At 41.5% G+C, this 19,534-nt stretch overlaps 1 protein-coding gene across 1 annotated transcript in view; it reads right to left on the bottom strand.

Moving 5' to 3' along the window:
- Positions 1–16,400, bottom strand: part of tbkbp1 (TBK1 binding protein 1) — a 97,651-nt gene extending 81,251 nt beyond the window's left edge. The window contains exon 1 of the mRNA XM_033611815.2: positions 16,218–16,400. The gene's annotated coding sequence lies outside the window, so the exon portion shown is untranslated. The remainder of the gene's footprint in view (positions 1–16,217) is intronic.
- Between the last annotated feature and the right edge of the window lie 3,134 nt (positions 16,401–19,534).

Genomic DNA, 19,534 nt, shown 5'->3' with positions numbered 1-19,534 from the left:
CAAAGTTTGGAGAGAGGTTAGGCTTTCTTCCCTGAAAGAATATGGCAAAGTGACTCATCTAAAGCCAAAAACTCTGATAGAGAGGAGAGCCTTGATGCAGGTGGGCCGCCCATGGCTTTTTCAGAAGCAAGAGAAAAAGAGAGAATCAGTGGTCACTGCCTTGGCCCACAGATATTACACCATAGTTATGTAAAAACTATGGAGAGAAAAGAAGTTAGAGAGAAAAGACAAACTGAGTGAAGCCAAAGCGGGGTGATGGTTGTAAAGAGTGAGCGTTATAGAACAATCTAACTCCTCAGCAGTGTATTTGTCCACATATTCTTTTACTGCGTGAAGGCAACGTGAATTTTATATGGTTTTGTACAGAGTCAAAGGAAAGACAGGATTAGAGTTCCCCTGAGTTATCTCTATCACGTGTACCCTGAAGGGGATCATGCATTGGGTCATGTGTTTGCTGTGTGTGTGAATTTGTTTGTCTACAGCTAACCTGGCATACTACTGGACCAGTTAGCCTAAAATTTTGTGTGCACCTTTACAACTGTACACTCAAGGACCTATTGAGGTTGCATTGATTCACAACTGTTGAAAAACCTGTTTTATTGATTGTTTTATACCGACTGCTGACTCCTCACTTCTTTAACCGGCTGGTAGGGGGCGCAAGTTTTCCAGAAATCGGTTCAGCTAGAAAAAACGAGCCGCACTGTCTGTTGCAGGCCACATTCTGGCATTCATCTGGGCTCAGAAACTGACATCAAGGGGCGTCGGTGGCTTAGTGGATAGAGCAGGCGCCCCATGTACAAGGCTGTTGCCGCAGCGGCCCAGGTTCGACTTCAGCCTGTGGCCCTTTGCTGTATGATCCACCAAAGTAAGGCACAACACATGATGAATAAATCATGTTCATTATCCTTACTGTCATCTTAACTATAAGGGGGCCAGGAGGGACAATTCCATGGGGCGCAGCTGCACTCCACACAGGGCTATTAAATAAAGGCTGACACATGACATCGTATCACACCATATTATTGGGGTACAACACAAGCGCAGTGAAATCTGGTCTGTGCCTCCCAAAGGCCTCAATAGATGCAGCACTATCATAGAACGTGTGGATGATTGATTTGCTTCACTGCGGCATCCACAGCTGGCCATGAGTTGCAACACATTCTCACCCCGACCTCGTCACATGTCCACGTTTGGTCATGGACCTTCCACGTCCACATACGACATGCAAGATACCCTGGGTGCATTGGTTGTTGACGTTCTGGGACACCGTGTCAAGTTCTGCCTGTTACATGCATCGTCCTCTTTCAAAATACACTTCTGTTTTCACAGGAAATTTACCATTAACATACAGTGTCTTTCAAAATAAAAGCATTATGTTATTACAACACCGCAAATTGGTGTTTCTTTTTCTTCAACAACAAACACGTGGTTAGGTTTAGGAAAAAAGAACATGGTTTGGCTTTAGAATCTTACAGGACGCGAACACCGCTCTCTTCGGTGAAACTTGGTGTTTGTTGCACCCATGCACCACCCCTCCCGCTCACCCCACTTGGACATTCGCTGCCTTAACATCCGCCCTTGTCCCGCTGCGTTTCCCCCTGACGCCCCCGGGCGCCGTTAAACTGTAATGGCAACTGGCCGAGTATCATGCCAACGTTAAAGGACGCCTTTTTTTAGTTTAGACGCCGCAAGTCACTGCCCAAGCGCTTGATTTCGACGACTTTGGAGTGAGACCGGGCTCTGAGTTGGAACATATCGTAAACAAAATATTAAAAATAAAAAAGGTCCTTAATATATTACCATAACCGAATGCTTTCTATTTAAAAATGATCTAGTCTATATTCATCGTTATCCATTTGAGCGTATCCAAAAAGTTCCAGGCCGAGCACATCAAAGGAGGCTTAAAAGATCGCACCGAAAGAGCTCCTGACCATCCCTTTATTTCTAGCACCATCTGCGGAAACCCTCTGACATCGCAGCTCCAGTTACTTTGCGCATGTGTCAAACCCCAGAGCTCCCATGAGTCAAGGACCATGTCCCAACCTTCATTCATAGTAACAGCCATGGCCACAAACTGGCTGCGACGCATTATTGGTCCGTCCGCAGCAGGAGCGTCCCAAAAGTGGAGCATTTTGCCTTCCTAAATATCTAGACTTGCATATCTAGACTTTTGTTTTTGTTTTCTGGTTTATTTTAATTGTGTTTATTGTTGTTATTCCCTATTATGTTGTGTTGTAGTCTTCAGATAAAGCTGATATCGTCAAAAGTCCAGTTATGAATAAGTTGGATCAAAGATTTGTGGCTGTTTCACTTATTATAGATAAATCCTCATAATTATATTGTATCTTCAGAAATGTGCTGCTGTGTGTCTGCTGGAATTACAAGTGCTGCCTGAAGCTATCAGCTGGGGCAGCGGGAACGTGGCCGCCTGGCAGAGATCTGCACTTTACTGAGTGTACTTTTCTATGTTGTTATATTTAGAGTTATGAACACAATCATTAAGTCAAGCCTCATGTGTCTTTGCACATAAGAGACTTCCACACAATGAGGCGCACAGCTTATTGATTAATCATCAGAATCAGATCGGCACCCAAAAGCCCAGGTATCGGTATTGGAGCTGATAAAGTCAGACTAGTGCATCCCTAATTAAAACTGTGAGCACTACAGTGTGTTATTGCCTCCAGAAATGATGACCAAAACTACAAAAATAAGACCCCTTAAGTTTTTTTATAGAATCATGCAAACTCAAGCTGCAGATTCACACTGAGTGGCAGCAACTTCAAAGACTTGCGGACATAATTAAAGCAAAAAATAGAGGGAATGAAGGGAGACGAGGATGAATATGAGGTGTGTTTGTGTGTTTGTGAATGCACTCCCGCCTCCAGGGTTTTCGACCTTGTTATCTCCTGAAGGTAATGGAGGAGGATCCCTCAGAGGCGTTGTTTCCTGGAATTATCAAGGCTTTGATTTGGCACAGAAATGTCCTTCAGGTGTCACCGGTCTGGCAGCATTTTACACTTTGCCATAAACCTGATTAGTGAAATCTGGCTGGTGCTGGACGGACATTGTGTCTGTACTCTGGGGAGCCGCTTGTCTGTCACTGGCTCCACTTTGGCTCCTGTTTGCTCCTTTTTTTGTTGTGAGGATTAAAGATGAAAGGAGATTGACACTCTGTGCTCTGCAACACTTTTATCAACGACACTTCAAAAAGAGTTTCTCATCTCTGTTTATGTGCCGGCAAGCCCGAGGACGTATTATGGTTAATTGGATTTCGGTACTTGCCGTATTGAAAATAATTAACACTTAGTCACCAGTCGTGACTTGTTAGCATCTTTTGGAAATGGTCATTATGTTCTGTTTTCGCCCAGGATGATGATTGTGTGCAAAATTCTAATTTGTCAAACATATAAAAATCTGCTACATTAAGTTATGAAACAAAACATTTGACACGGTGCAATTTTTTCGACTTATTCAAGAGCCAGGCCTAAATTGAAACATCTGATATATAATACAGATGAGAGCACAGCAGTTCAGCATCATTCCCTCTTTGTTCTGGCTGTCTCCCCCTTCCTTTACCCCTGCTGACCCTTGAAAGCCGTCTATGAATATTCCATCAGCCAGCAGGGCCTCTGCTCCCCCTCTTCATTTAGTCATTCAAGCTGTAAGTAGCTTACATAAAAGTCCATATTTATGTATATGAACATAATCATAGCATAAGTGTGTGGATTCCCGGGCAGAGCAGGAAACACTGAAAATGAGTTTGAAAAAGGGGCAGAGACATCGCAGGAAATGGAATAGGTTTTGCATAAATTAGCACTCTGCGAATTATGTCAGCGCTGTTTCTAGGCAGGACATTTCCTCAGTGTGTGTGTGTGTGTGTGTGTGTGTGTGTGCGTATCGGGTCTAATATATGCTGCCCACCGGTGATGATACTGCAGAGTGAGATAAATGACCTCATATTCTCATGTCTGAGCCAGGCTCTCAGGTGCTGAAACTACAGTATCATCAAGCTGCAGAGTTATTAATGCAGCTTCAGAGCACAATGTTTACTGTTAAATGTATCGTAAACTGTGTTAACTTTGTTGTGATGCTACAATCACACTTTTATTACTGGAAAATGTAATAACTTAAAGCACAAAACAAGCAGCCTGCTGGTGGGTTAGTTATCACAAATTTGTGCTGTGCAGTCAAACATTGTTTAAACACAGAACTTTATTTGTAGTATAAAATCCCAAAAGTCATTATTACTAAAACTGGAGAGAGACTGAACGTGTGCACCAAATTTCATGGCAATACATCCAATAGTTTTTGAGATATTTCATAAAAACCACGAATGCCATCTTAAAGGCAGCGCAAGAGGAAAAGTCAGGGAATCACCAAAGTCAGAGGGGTTTTTCTTTCTTGGGATCATGATGTCTGCACCAAATTTCATAACAATATCTCCAATAATTGTGGATATGATTAACTCTCAGCCAAAGTGGTGGACTGATTAACTGTCAGATCAGCGTTACCATTTTTAGAGCCATGCAAAGTGTTTTGCACAGTGAAAATACATACGCAGTCAAAGCAAAAATGTGAGTAGACGCGCATTCACACAGGTCAATGCGAATGACGCGAAATTTGTGTTATTGCGTTTACATGAGCGTCGAACATTTTTCAACTGGAGCGAAAAATTCACGTGACACTATGTCATGAAAGCCTTTCAGTATTGAGATCTAGTTGAGATTCTCCTGATATTCCTGAGATGGAGGACAAACATTAGATATGCTTCCATCCAAAAGTGATTCGAATCATTGGGAAATGCGCATTAAAAGAAATACGAATCCTGTGTGTTTCCGTTAAATGTACGGACTTTGGTGAAAACTACAAACTCGCGCAAGTTTTCCGCAGAACCGCAAACAAAATAAGTCTCGCATTCTTCTTCTTCTGCGTTTTCTGGCGGTTGGCAACCAGCTTGTAAATGCATTACCGCCTTCCCGACCTGCAGTGTGGATATCACCATGGAGAGAGGTGCGCTACGTCAGACTTAATTCAAACATAACTGTTTCCATCCCCCGTTTTACAAATCAACATTTTTTCAAATCAACCAAAACCCGGCTAAAGCGAGCGTATTTTAGTTTGTGCGAATCAGGGGATTTTAATTCGAATTTTGGCGTTTCCATCATAATTTTCCAATGCGATACTTCTAGATACGCATCTAAACAGGCTGATGGAAACATGGCTATTGTGGCCGTCTGTGTACATCCAGCACTCTACTACTCCATGTCATCATTTAGCCGTTAGCTGCCTTCCCCAGTTAGTTAGCACAACCGTTAGCATAGCTGTGATGGGCAAATACTTGCCAGTTACAAGATGCTCCAAAAAACACTCCAGCGGCTGTATACATGCGAGTAACACGACACCTGTGGACACCCCATTGTTGAATGTCCATAAAATACATCGAGTGCTGGGTTTGAATATTTCATAAAGTGTTAACTAGGGATGTCCGTTAAAGTCAGTTTTGCTTTTGATAGCCAGACACCCTAACTGCAAACTAATTGGTTAATATTTAGGAAAATAATGCACAATTACATGTAATAAGAGAAGCTTTTACTTCTGGTCCGGCACACCATTGAATCAGTGTTAGCTTTAGCACCGCAGTTCAAAGCGCTATTCATGTAGAGGTGGTGAAATTTTAATGTTCTGTGTTGCTTTGTGTTAGAGAAACATGGTGCCCACCCTCCAGTCTCCCTGGTGACCAAGTGGCTTCATTTTGAGCAGCAAAACCCCTTTAGCACTGTTAACTATGTTAGCATCACTAGCCGTGCTGACACTGCTAACAGTGCTAACAAAGCTAAAATGGTTAACAATGCTAAAGGGGGATTGCGGCTCAAAACTAAGCCATTTGCTCAGCTGGGCTCCCAGGGAGGAGACCAGAGGGTGGGCACAATGCTTCCACAGCTACTGGCGGTAATCTAACGTTAATGAATGCTGTTGCTGTAGCTCCTACCAGACCCAGCTGGTGTGCAGAGCAGCCAAGACTAGCTAACCGGTCGGGCCCAGAGGATGGGCGGTTGGCAGTATGTTTCCACATTTTGACACGGCTAGCGAAAATCAGATTAATGGTTAACCGCTGACATGGTGTAAATGTCATATAACTTAAGTAAATGGTTGGAATAGTCAGATAATGAATAAAAAAGAAAGGCCCAGATTGAAAACAAAGTTACTCTTAAAGTCTTTGGTTGTATTATAAACACTTTCTTCATCCTCTCACCAACAGGCCTCTGCCACAATCCCCATTTCAAGTTTTACCTAAATCAATACTGATTTAATAGAGGTTTATTCATTTATGCTAAACCTGCCCTGCTGCGACACAGGTGAGAGCAATCGTTAACACCATCGATGAAAGTGCCAGAACATCTGATCCAGACTGAGCAACCATCACGATCAAAGAAACAGACAAGCATTCACAGTTTGTGCCGTCCTGATGATGCCGATGTGCAGCAAACTCTCAGCAGACTGAGCAGAGAGAGGAAGTAAAGTACACAGTATCTGTGGCATTTCAAATCCCATCCTACTTTGAAGGCCAGTTTGAAAAACACAACCCTTAACTCAAGCAGCTCTTCACTCAGGGAGCTAAAAACCAGAGGCAAAGGTTTTACAACAAAAAAGACATCCAGCATTATTGGTTTTGGCTGATCCAGGTGCCTAAAGCTGGAGTAGGTTATTTTGGCATCTCTGGGCAAAAATCTCATAAAGTGGACAAACAGAACCCTAGACTTCTGCACCTCCTCTTGGCTCTTGTTTTCAGGCTTTAGAAAATCTAGCACGTTACAGGAGACTTTGCCTGATCACAGGCCATTTCAGAAAGAGGGCGTTCCCATAGCTCACTAAAATTACTTTTCTTGGTTTTGTTTTGTTTTGTTCTTTTAAAGATTATTTTTATGGGCTTTTTGCCTTTATTGACAGGACAGAGAGTGAAATGGGGAGACAGAGAGAGAGAGAGTGGGGACTGACATGCAGCAAAGGGGCCGCATTTTTCTGACCAAACCTGCCGCCTGCAGATTCATCCAACCTTTTTATATAGTCAGTTTCCTCTATTTCCAGCTCACACAGTATATGGATTTATCACTTTCTGCCCTCCATCTGAATTTTGTCATAATAGTAAGGTGATTGCAGACCACCTGAGCAGTTGTGTGTGCGTGACCCTTCAGATGGTGAAAGCTAGATGCAATGGCGGAGAATCCTGCAAATAAAGTTGTTATTCCAGCACTGGCAACAACACTGCAAAGCAACCCAAAAAAGGAAAGCAGTTTTTAAAAATTTGACACTTAAATGAAATAAAACATGTGTCAGTATCAGCGAAGAGTTTCAGAGATGGAGAGAAAATGTTGCTAATAGTTTAGCCTTCTGCTAACTGGAGTCAGAGGCTCATAGCTGCAGCTTCATGTTCAGGTTTGTGTAGCTAATGTTAGCTAGAGATTCAAATCACAGTGTGTCCTCCGTCTAACTCCCCGCTACAGACCACCTCGCAGGAGGGACTGGACAGGTCTGACTCCCTGCCAGATTAGCAAACTTTCTGTTGCTGCTGTTACACAAGTTAGACCTAGTGCTGCCACTAGCCACTAGCCTGCTATGACACCCATTTGCACTAGGTGGATTTGAGCCACTACAGCCGCCGACCAAAGGTCCATCTCCTGAGCTTTCCACCCCGCAAAGCAGTCCACAAATAAGACAGCTCGTGTTTCAGTTGTGGTCTGATAAACAGAGAGAGAGCACAGCAAGGAGAGGCTGAAATTAAATAAGATTAAATAAATGAGTGTATGGGAAACACTGGGTTACTGTATGAAGCACATGCCTGTGGTCGTCTAGTGGGAGGGGCTTAGGACACAGAGGGGAGAGCTGCAGGAGGAGAGTGTATTTATAAATTCTGCCTGTTTTGTTTTGTGTGGGTTTTTGCTTTTTCCGTATTTCTGCCTACCCCAGCTGTAACCAGGCCAGCAGGATCCAAACCCCAAAAAGGCAACCCAGACCCCTCAGTCATCATTCCAGCTGTTGCCATCTGGCAGGACATTCAAGGTCCCACTTGCCAGAAAAAAATGGGTACGAAAAGTCATTTGTTCCCTCTGCTGCTCAGACACATAATAAAATCCCCCCAAAACATTTTAGTATTTTACATATTTTAACTGCCCTTTACTGTCTTTGTGTTGCCAGAATGCCAAAGGCAAATTTCCGTTTCATGTAATGCAATGGACAATAAAGTTTCCTCATCTTCACCTTTTTGAAAAAAAGCAATCTGATAGAATGTTATTATGGTCTGTCCTTTGTTTGTTTGATTGGCTTCTGTCTTGCTGAGGATTCTGAAATGTTTCAGTGTGTTATTATGTCAGAGCTGCCTCCAAAAGGACCTTGTTAGCGAAAGAAGATGAATACAATTATGTTTTGTAAAAAGTGTTGTGTTCAGTGTTGTTCTCAACAAGTTGACAGCTCTGATTCTCAGTTTTTGTTTTGAGGACAGTCAGACTCAGGGAAGGAAACAACATGGAGTGAACGTCCAGATCATGCAACACATTAATCTGACTCACTAGACTGTCCTCACAACAGAGATGACAAAATGATACTCTTTTTCTGCACAAATTAATGTGTATATGTGGAATGCATATAATAAAAATACAATACACCACAGACTCTTTTCCCATTGCCTGTTGATGTGTATGCCTTTTTGTTTTTTCCTTGTTTCTGGTGTGTCACGTTCAACATCACAAATGTCCTGAAAACAGTATTGTAAGCAGTAGAAAGCACTATGAAAATGTTATGGTGGTTGCATTCAAAGAAATTATGTGATATATTTCGTCAGTTTTACGCATTTCAATTACATATAAAATTTCTGTTCAATTGATCAAGAAATTCTCACATAAACCAACAAATACCATTTATGTATATAAATCAAATAAAACTGAGACGAATAGACTTCGACAATTTATGTAACTATAGCCCATAGAATTTCCATAGAATTTTATTATTGATGTTCATTAACATGTTTGAAATACATAGAATTTATTAAAGTACGAACATAAATTTTAATATAGTAAATTAGGTAAATTCTATGAGCTGTAGTGACATAAGTTCTTATTGTCTATTTAGTTTTATTTGATGTAGTTACAAAAATGGTAGCTTTTTGGTTTACGGTAGAATTACTTGACTCAAATTGATGGTTATTTTTTTTTTGTCAGTGAAGATTCTCAGTCATCCAGGTCATGGTAATCGTAAGTGCTAATATCGTAGGCAACTGGACTTGCTTGCGTTTCTTGAAGACGTTTCACCTCTCATCAGGGTTTATAGCCTGCAACTTTGTACCACTCTTTCAGAACTGAAGAAGCTTCGTGGATGAGAGGCGAAACGTCTTCAAGAAATGCAAGTCCAGTTGCCTACGATATAGCACTTATGGTTATTTTTTTTATATGATTTAAATACTTAAACCTGACAGTAGAGAAAATAATTTGTTTGAGAGTACATCTGTTACTTAATCAGTCTTGAACGATGTTCACGTGCTGCTTCAAGGGAGATGGATGGAATTTGTGGCCGAGATGACAAAGAGTCGCAGAAGTTACAGACGGAGGTAAATTTGGAAAGTTATTTAGCCTCCTTCCCAACAAGTGAATCCAACATGGTTGGTACCAATCAATGCGTACGGTTGTCTAGTTTCACAAGGTACCACTGACTTTGTGCTAGCCTAAGAAATGAATATACCACGGCCTCTTGAAGACAGCCATGTCAGCTCTAGTTATTATTGGAGGAGCTACTGCTTGGACAGAGATGGCTGTAAACTGTTGCAGAAGTTACCAATGGAGGTGACAAGCCATCGTGGCATCGTGTTGGAAAAGGGGCAGAAATTAACGTGTCCACCTAAGTGTCATATTTTCATTGATCGGAGCTGGAGCCGATAAATAACCATGACTACAACAAAGTGTTTTGTCCCAGGAATAAATGCCGATCATAACCTTTCCCACTAAAGACAAAGGCCAGGTGCTAGTTGGTGTTAGTGGACTTTATGTCCAGTGGGAAATGGGCTTTAGTTGTTAAAGGGAAATTTCGGTTTATTTCAACCTGTCTCCTATCGTCCTAAATTTGTTTCAAGTGACTAGTGACATAAAAATAATAGTTAGCATGTTAGCCGTTAGCCTAGATACAGCCAGGGCGCATAGTAGCATCAGACGTGTTAAAACGTAAGTGAACGGGCAACCTTCAAGTGCAAAGTTAGTCCACTAAACAAGCTTTTTTTCCACAAAGACCGCCTCATATCGTTAGGATAAATGTCAGAGAACATATAGAAAACGACATGTAAATGTGTTGTCTTACCTTACCAGTGTGGTGCCATGTTTGTTTACCATCTAGCTCTGCTTTCCAAAGCGCGGCTGAAATATATCTCGCCAGCTCTAGATAAAGCCCAGCTGGATACTACTCCAGGTGGAGGTGTCTCGTCCTCGGTCACATCCAGACCTTGAAAATAAGGCTGCAACCGGTCCCATTCCTTGCAACAGAGGCATTCCTCTTCTGTGGGCACTGGGGCACAGCATTCACAGGTACACCACCAATCTCCAGAGCTACGCAGCCTTGCAGCAGCCATTCCTCCTCTCTCGTCCTCTACCTGTTGCGCCTCTCTCTCTCTCCTCCTCCATTCTTCAGTTTCACGAAGCTCTTCGTCAGTGTATTCTGGCTCAAATAAATAAGGGCGGCCATCAAACTCTGCAAAATCAAATTCCTCCTCCACAAAGTCGAAGTCTGGCAAAAAGTCAGCCATTATTCTATAAATCTTTAATAAAATAAATGAATGAACTTTTCAGGCTACTGTCCGGTTCTGCCTTCCAGCTGTTGCTGCTTGTTCTTGCGAGATTTCAGGCACGCTATGAGATCGCTGCTTGTTCTCGCGATATTTTGGCCGCACTTTGGAAAGCAGAGCTAAATGGTAAACAAACATGGCAGCACACCGGTAAGGTAAGACAACACGTTTACATGTCGTTTCCTATATGTTCTCTGACATTTATCCTAACGATATGAGGCGGTCTTTGTGGAAAAAAAGCTTGTTTAGTGGACTAACTTTGCACTTGAAGGTTGCCCGTTCACTTACGTTTTAACAGGTCTGATGCTACTATGCGCCCCGGCTGTATCTAGGCTAACGGCTAACATGCTAACTATTATTTTTATGTCACTAGTCACTTGAAACAAATTTAGGATGATAGGAGACAGGTTGAAATAAACTGAAATTTCCCTTTAAGTAGTCTGCTTGAGGCTCACAACTCAAGGTTATGTTAGCTGCTACTAGCAAAACAGAATCTCGAGTTGCATTGTGGGTAATGTAGGCACCAGGTTTTGACGAGTATGAAAAAAATAAGTGGAATAAACAAGACGACATTTCTGGTTCTGCTGCTGTTTTTTTCAACTGTCCACCATGAGTCCAACACTGTTGTAGTCTTTAAACCATGTAATTTTTCTGCCTAATCCTAACTAAACCTTTGGACAGATAGGAAACCGTCATATGAATCAGCTGTAATGTTTTTGTACGGCACTGACAGAATATGTAATCTACTGTTTTTGATGGAGGACTTATTAGACTCATAGCTGCAGATAGTCGTCTCATGGGCTCATCGGTCGGAAGGGGTGAAAGGTTGTTGGACACCTCTAATGAGCAGCTTTTACATGATACACATAAAAAAAGTCAGAAATGTCCATTAAAATCTTACATTTGACTTATTTAACATCTATGAGATGGAGAAACAGAAAGTAACAAAAAGCTGGCACCAGATGCAAATTTAATGAATGTCACTGTCCATGTGTTTGAGAGACGAATACTGCTTATGATAACAATGTGAAAAACAGATTCATATTTACATGCTTGTCAGAATTAAATGTGCAATTTCCAGAAAGACTGTTTTTCAGAGATCTGCCGGGTTCAAAATGTGCCACTAAAAAACAATAAAATTGACTTCATCATCCACTGTTTTTCTTGACTTTGCAATGCTGAGGCAACACTTTGCAAATGCTTCCTTTTTGAGAGTTGAAAAGTTTTTTTAGGTAGATTATTTTGATTTGAATGATTTTGCCTTGTAATGTGTTGCTGCAGCTGTGAGCAACTGCAGTGCAGTTTTGTTCGTTTTAAAAAAAGATCTTTGTGAGGATATGATTTCCCAGATTGAGCAGCATTATCCAGAACATCGAACAAGTCGTGCTAAGGGCGACTGTTTCAGCTGTGATTCCCATTTGCTTCTGCGAGTTAATTCATTCAACAGAGAAAAACACTTCCTCTGTTCAATCAAAGGTGCCAATGTTCTCAGTCTGATTGCGTCAGCGCACAACCCCTCCCGCCCCAAACACAAGCATATACACAAACAAACGCACCCTCGTTCTACACGTTTACCCCAGAATAACCCGTCTCAAGGTCAGCTGGAACAATGCAGCGTCAAAAAACCCTAATTAAATGAAACTAACACTTGACGGGTGTGTCTCTGTTTATAAATCATGCACGATGACAGAACCAAACCTGTTGTGATGCATTCTCCTGTAAAGTGTCAGGATGCCACTGAACAAAATAAAACAAAAATATAAGGTGTATTGTGCCGGACTTGGACAGCGTCCTTGGTGGTAATCGAATAATTTCCTAAACAAAATCAAACTGGAAGGCTATTCCCTCGTGAAAATGAAATCACGGATGTACTCTCACCTCACTTCACAGCGCATCATGTTTCAGAAAAACAGCATCAACAACACTCATCAGCACATAACAAAGTACATTATACAACAGCTTCAAGCATGGAGGAGCTCGCTGGGATCCAATTTAAAAGAGCGAGGGGGGGAAAAAAAACATGATTAACGAGGGCGAAAATGCAGAAAAACAAGCCCAGCCCGCGAGAGACTGTGCAGCAGTACAGTGGCTATGTGATTAGTGATTAGCAGGTAGGCTAAAGTCATGATTCACTTCCTTAAATTAGCTCTTTTGGACATGACACCATGGGAACTGACAAGAAGGGAGGGCTGAATACTTCAAATGAAGTGGTGCTAATCAAGTGAGGAGTGAAGACCAGCAGGATCAGGCTCTGCAGATGGATGGGAAGCGAAAAATAAGGAGTTTGTAATATAACCTACTGACCCCTCTCACAGGCCACTGCAGAGACACGCAGTGACTGACAGACTTTGGCATGGAGCTAATTATCATCGGGCCTGTCTGAGCATGTGAAATAATGACTTGATCTGAATGCAAACAGCATGAGTAAGCAGAGGTACGCCTCTTTCATAGAAGTTATCAGCGCTTCATGTTTCTCTCAGCTGTGAGAGACCAGTGAGGGTAAACCCGGCTGCATTTCAGCACCACGTCACTGTCCGCTCTTAATCCACTCCAGGCTTTCTTTGAGGACAATAAGAGGACTCCTTAAAGCTTCACTTCACACAAAAAAACCTTTGTGTTTGTTGTAAAGGAAGACCTCACCACTGCAATATAATCAGGAACATTTTATCATGATATCCAGTGCAGCATTCACTTACAAACTCTTCCAGTTAAAGGATCCTGTATTCATCTATACTTATTTTAATGTTCAGTGTTTGTAGCTCCGAGACATTAATATTGCCCTCACCTTATATTATTATGGTTTATAGCCGCGCTATATGTGGAGGACAAATGGCAGTGTTGTCCGTAGTTCATCACTGTGAGGCAGACATGCCTCACAGTGCCTGCCATGAAATTGAGTACTCACTCTTGTGGTCCCCAGAGGATGGACCCTACTGACTTTATGATGCCCTAGTGCCACCAACATATAAAAATGTTTACTTCTTAATATTTTAGTGTCCTGTTGCCATGTTTTTTTCTGCTTTTTTTGCCACCAACAGCATTTTTTAATCAAAACATCACTGCGTTTCCATTGTTTGTGCCACTAAAAGTGGTTGTTTTTTTACCAACACATTGCTGCATTTCTATTGGGGAATTTGCCGCCAAAAGGAATTATTTTTTATGGAGACATCGCTACATGTCTACCAGGGATAGTGGTACCAAAAGATTGTGCCGCCAAAAGTAATTGAAATGCTGAAATAGCGCAGCATTTCCAAGGGAATTGTGGAACCAAAAGAGGTGATTTACTGAGATGTGGCTGTGTTTATCCTGGGGATGATGGCACCAAAAGTTGTTTTTTTTTAATCGGGACATTGCTGCATTTCCAACGTGGATTGTGCCAGCAAAAGCAGGTATTTTTTTAGGAAGACATTGGTGTGTATCCACCATGGATTGTGCCGGCAAAAGTGAAACTGAGATATCGCTGCATTTCCAACGGGGATTGTGAAACCAAAAGACATTATTTACTGCGACATGGTTGTGTTTCCCCTGGGGATGATGGCACCAAAAGCAATTGTTTTTTACTCAGACAACGGGGATTGTGTAGTATCTAAAGCCAAAATATGATTTTTTCCTAACCATAACCAGATGGATTTTGCACCTTAACGTAACCACACATTAACCACTATGTTGTTGAAACACATAGAAACCTAGAGTTTCAAAATACCTGCTACATTATAAAGTGAAGCGTATTCGTAATTTGCAGGAGCATACAAAGCCAACATTTCTTCTCGGGATTGGACTGACATGTCACAAAATCTACTCGATAGTTTGGCACAAAATTCGGCGATCCCTTTACTTTTCGTAGCACCATCAGCAGAGTGACATTTGACATCACAGCTTTTGATGTAAGAGAGTTTGAAGGTTTTATTTATCAGACTCATGCTGTTCTCTGGTATTGATATTAATACATTGAAATTATAATGGAGGGGGTGACATACAGTCAAAGCTAAGCTGAGATGCCTCTATAGAAAGTTGTTCTGGGATATCTAGAGTCAGGCTGTTGTTCTGTTACTTCTACCAAAATCGTCCAGATGTTCAGGACAGTTTTGTCCACATGCAAGCTTTAATATTAAAGGGACAGGGAGTGGGGCTGTGTGGGCAGGTGGCTGACGTCTATCCCCTGGAGGATGCCCAGGGCTGGTTGGACACTGCCTGGCGCCTGCAGCATGATGGATTGATCCAGTTGTACATATACTACAAAAGGGCATGCATTGCCTTCCTTTTTTTCTCCCTTTGTATTCATCTATACTTCGTCTGATGCACAGTGTTTGTATTACAAAGCCATAAACACCTCACAGAGGGTCCGACAGTCCACCAGCGCTTTACTTTTTCTGTTTTAGACAAAATATTGACACATTTTCAGATTAAAAATAACTGCTGGCTCGACATTGCTAAATATTCCCGCAGGCTTGTAAGTTTTTGCAGCACAGGATAGAGTGTTTATATTACTGAACCGTCAGGCGTACTATTACTATTGTGATATTACTACAGCCTGCCGTTCAAATGGCAATCCGAGGGAGTGATATGCACTGCGAGTTCAGCTGTGATGTCTTTATAAAGAGCCATCCTGAGAGCTGTTACCTCCTGCAATCATCTCAAACAACATCATTCACATGCAAGCGTTCTAATATAAGGAGAAGGGATGAGCAATGTAAGCATCTATATTTAGCCTGATGAGTTTGTATTTCCAAGACAAAATGTTCCAACAGCCCCACGAGCAGGTTTTTTTTTTCTCCTTCCACTGTGAAGCTATTGTTTCACAGGAGAGGTTAGGTAACACACAGACCACTCAGACCAAGTTTGACCGGAAATAAAAAAGACATGATCCCATGTTGACATGAAGTGTTTTTGGTTGGTGCATTTGTAGAGGGCTACTGTGAGATTTCCATAAGTGTGTTTAAGACTTGGATATGAGCATGCAGTGATGAAACGAGGCCAGAGAAGAAGTACCCGACAGATGTAGGCTACTTTTGCTGACCGCTTTCCATCAGCACTGAGCTGAAGTTGAAGGTTGCCTGCGGTCATGCCATCGCTCTGTGTGTGTGTGTGTGTGTGTGTGTGATGCTGATGTTGCCAAAGCGCCGAGCACCACGCGTCTCCTTTAAGGAGATGTATGCATCAGCTGTGGCCACTGCAAATAAATTGCGCGTACAATAAATAAACACAACAGCAGCAGATGACGATGATGATGATGATGATGATGATGATTATGTTAAAGCTTACATCCCCGTGGCTCGTTTCAAAACGAGGCTGTTGGTGCGATGACCAAAACATGGCTGTGATTAGACACCCAGATACACACACATTGTATCCGTCACATGAAAGACACTGCACGGATTGTATAAGGAGGATAACTCACGCGCTCCCGATGATCGATCCGTAAATGCCATCGCTCGGGGTAGTGTGGGAGGCGGGGGATGAGCACCCCCCAAAAAAGCGCTCTGTCTCTCGGTGTGTCCAATGCCCGGTGGATAGCCTGCTGGCCGCTGCTCCGGTGCTGCTCCGGTGCTCCTGTGGCAGGGACGCGCTACTGTGCAGGACTGAGCATCACATCGCACACCGTGGAGCCCCACTAGTGTGGGATGATGATGTCGCGGGAATAGGAGCGTCAGTCTCTCCTTCTAACGAGAACATCTCCTGCTTGAGTCACCCTGCATGTTAGAGGCAGAGCCAAGGCAACCAATCTCTCTGCAACCTGCACTTTATATCATATATCTCATATTCTCATTTGTCCCAGAGGAATTCAAATTACAGCCAGCCTCACACACAATCCTCACACAGTCTCTGGAATAAAACAAAAGCAGCACACTGGAGTCAGTGTATTCACAGCTCGGGGTAAATGCAAACAGTTCAACAGCTTACATTTAAAGCCACATGGCTGGAACAGTAGCCATATCCTCTCTATACATGGACACTCTTCACACCTTCTGTTTTACAGACTGTGAGGAGAACGTGTCTGTATGTGGACAGAGCTGGCGAAGCGTCAGGGACTGCAGACACAATTTGAAATGGTCTATATTTGTCTCCTCTGTCTTCTGCAGCCTCGACCCTAATGTGGGTTAATGCCCCACTTTGCTGTTGCACATGATCTGTGCCAGGGATGTGATGTTGTTTCATTTTAATGTCTTTGTTAGATATTTAATGAAGTCTTTAGGTGATATTTTTTACTCATATTATGTTGCACATCCCAGTTTCATTATTATATCTTTTAAAATGCGTTTCATATTATGTAGGCCTAGCTTGTTCTTCAACGCCACAAACACAAGCACTTATAGGTTTTGTTGCAATATTAGGAGGACAAATATGAACCAGGGGGTCTGAGGGTCTCCACCAGAAAATTTTGTGCATCAAACACTTAATTTCCTGCATTCTGCTGAATTTTTATGCACCAATTTGTGCCTTTTCTGCAACAGTTTATGGTGGAAATGTCTGTAATTTTGTCATAATAAAAGTCCCTCTACTACTTAAGTGTTTTACCAGGGGAGACAAATGCACAAGTTACGAGCCCCCTGCATCCCCTTGAAATCTATACCAAAAATAATGTATTCATTTTTATTTTTTATATATTCAAATATATTTCTATTTCTACTCCAAATAATCCGTGCATTGAATATAGAATGTTCACCCCCAGGGCTTGACCTTTAACCTTTGCAGCCAGTCATATCTTCTACTCTTGACACCTTTTTATAGCACATCACAAAAAACAAACAGAAATTATAGCTGCTGCTCAGTGATGGGTCGGGTCCGGGCATTTTTAGGCAATTCTGAGCAACAAGCAGAAGAATTGGAAGACATTTAGCAACACAATCTGCCTTTTGCATCAGCTGAGGTTTGAACTCACAACCTCTGAGACTAAGAATCAATTTCTGTCACACTGAGCTAATTAGTCAGTGACAGTTCATGTGTAGCTTCACAAACTGACTAAGCCAGACGTGCAGGTTTAGCAGCCGTCCATGCATGGAAAAGCAGATTTCAAACCACTGTAAAAAATTCAGTTATCGAAACAAAAATCTGAAAATACACATCTTGCATCTAGACAGCATGGAGATGTTGGTAATTTGTTTGTAACAATGATTGATTTGCTCCATAAGTGAAAAACTGATGTTTAAAATTACCATTTTTACATTGACTCCAATTATTCACATTAGAGCAAAATTCAAAATGCTGTCAAAAATTCAGTTTTGAGATAAAATTCTGAAATTTGCCACACATCATCTACCATGACTCTAGAATTTTGTCTTTTTTTTTCTTGAACATTGAAGATTTATTTAGCAAGAATTTGCATGTATATATTTACAGTACCGTTTACAGTCAAACATTTTGATGCACTATAGGCTCAATTTTTGATAAATCAAAAATCTGGGAAACGTAGTTTTTGTAGGACAGTCTGAAGATGCTCTGTAGCAAGTTTGGTGTCAATTGAGCAAAAATTGTGGGAGGAGATAGGTTTAAGAAGTTTTACAGTTTTTGAAAACTGAACTTCATAATTTTTAATAGGTTTAAATGTACCAAGGTTTCTTCAGTATTGGGGCTACAGTTTGATGAAAGTTGTGAAGTTGTAGCACGTATGGTTGATTTGTTATGAATTTTCAAAGTTTTGAACTTTAGACGCTTGCTGTAGCGCCACCATCAGGACTATTGGCTTAAGTTTACAGCTGAGGATATCTGGCATGAGACTGGACCTTTGTGCAAAGTTTGGTAAGTTTTCACCCATGGGAAGTATGATTTCCTCGGAAGAAGAAAGAAGAAGAATATCTAGGATTACAATAGTGTCCTGGCAGCTTAGCTGCCCGGACCCTAAAAAGGAAAAGACAAAATTAGCAAGTTTGCACATCCATATTCTTTTATTGTTTTGCGACATTATTCTTTGTTGGCTAATTTCATTTCTTTCACATGCAGTATGATTGTGGACTGATGATTGTCATAGTTTTATTAAGTGTTAGTACATCATCAAAATGTTATAAATTGCACAGTATAGTATGTCATAAATAAGTGATTATAAATTCATAGTGGGTGAGCTCTTTCTGTGCGTCCCTCCGTCATATGCTGGCTTACTTAACTGGCACCACAACTTTGACAACCCCTGATCTAAGATTTAAATGAATAATTATTTTCAAATAAGATGTTACAGTTAAGCAACAGTTAAGTAATATTACAGCTTACTGCAGTGGTGTTGTTATATCCAAGCAGAAGCCAATGCTCACCTGCTGTCAGCAGATCATCCTCCTGTAGCTGACATAGGTGGCTGCCTAGGGCGTCTCCCAGAGGGGGGCACCAAAACTACACCCAAAAACAAGCTTTTTTTTAAGTAAGCATTTAAAGAAGCATAAGTGAAAACATAAGGGAAAAACGAGCCAAAGGTCTAATGCTAGCAGGCAGACTGTAGTAGCCAGTGAGCGATCAGTGTATGTGTGTGAAGTGAAGTGTATGTGGAGAACATTAGAGACAGAGATATTGAAAAGACAAAGCCATTCAAAGATGAAATTATCTATGTTAGCTAATTTGTTGATTTGTTTGTGATAAATACAAGTACAATGCATCCATACAAAAAACTGGAATAAAATTCAAGTCAGTTCAGTAAAACATACTTAAAACAGGTAGTTTGAGCATAGCTGCACTTTTCATTGTCATCAATCATTCATCATTATTTTTCTATGAGACCACTTCAGGCATTCG

Source organism: Epinephelus lanceolatus, chromosome 21 (genome assembly GCF_041903045.1).
Source record: "Epinephelus lanceolatus isolate andai-2023 chromosome 21, ASM4190304v1, whole genome shotgun sequence".
Classification (NCBI taxonomy): Eukaryota; Metazoa; Chordata; class Actinopteri; order Perciformes; family Serranidae; genus Epinephelus; species Epinephelus lanceolatus.
The sequence above is the reverse complement of the archived record's forward strand: the minus strand, read 5'-3'. Positions and strand labels throughout refer to the sequence as shown.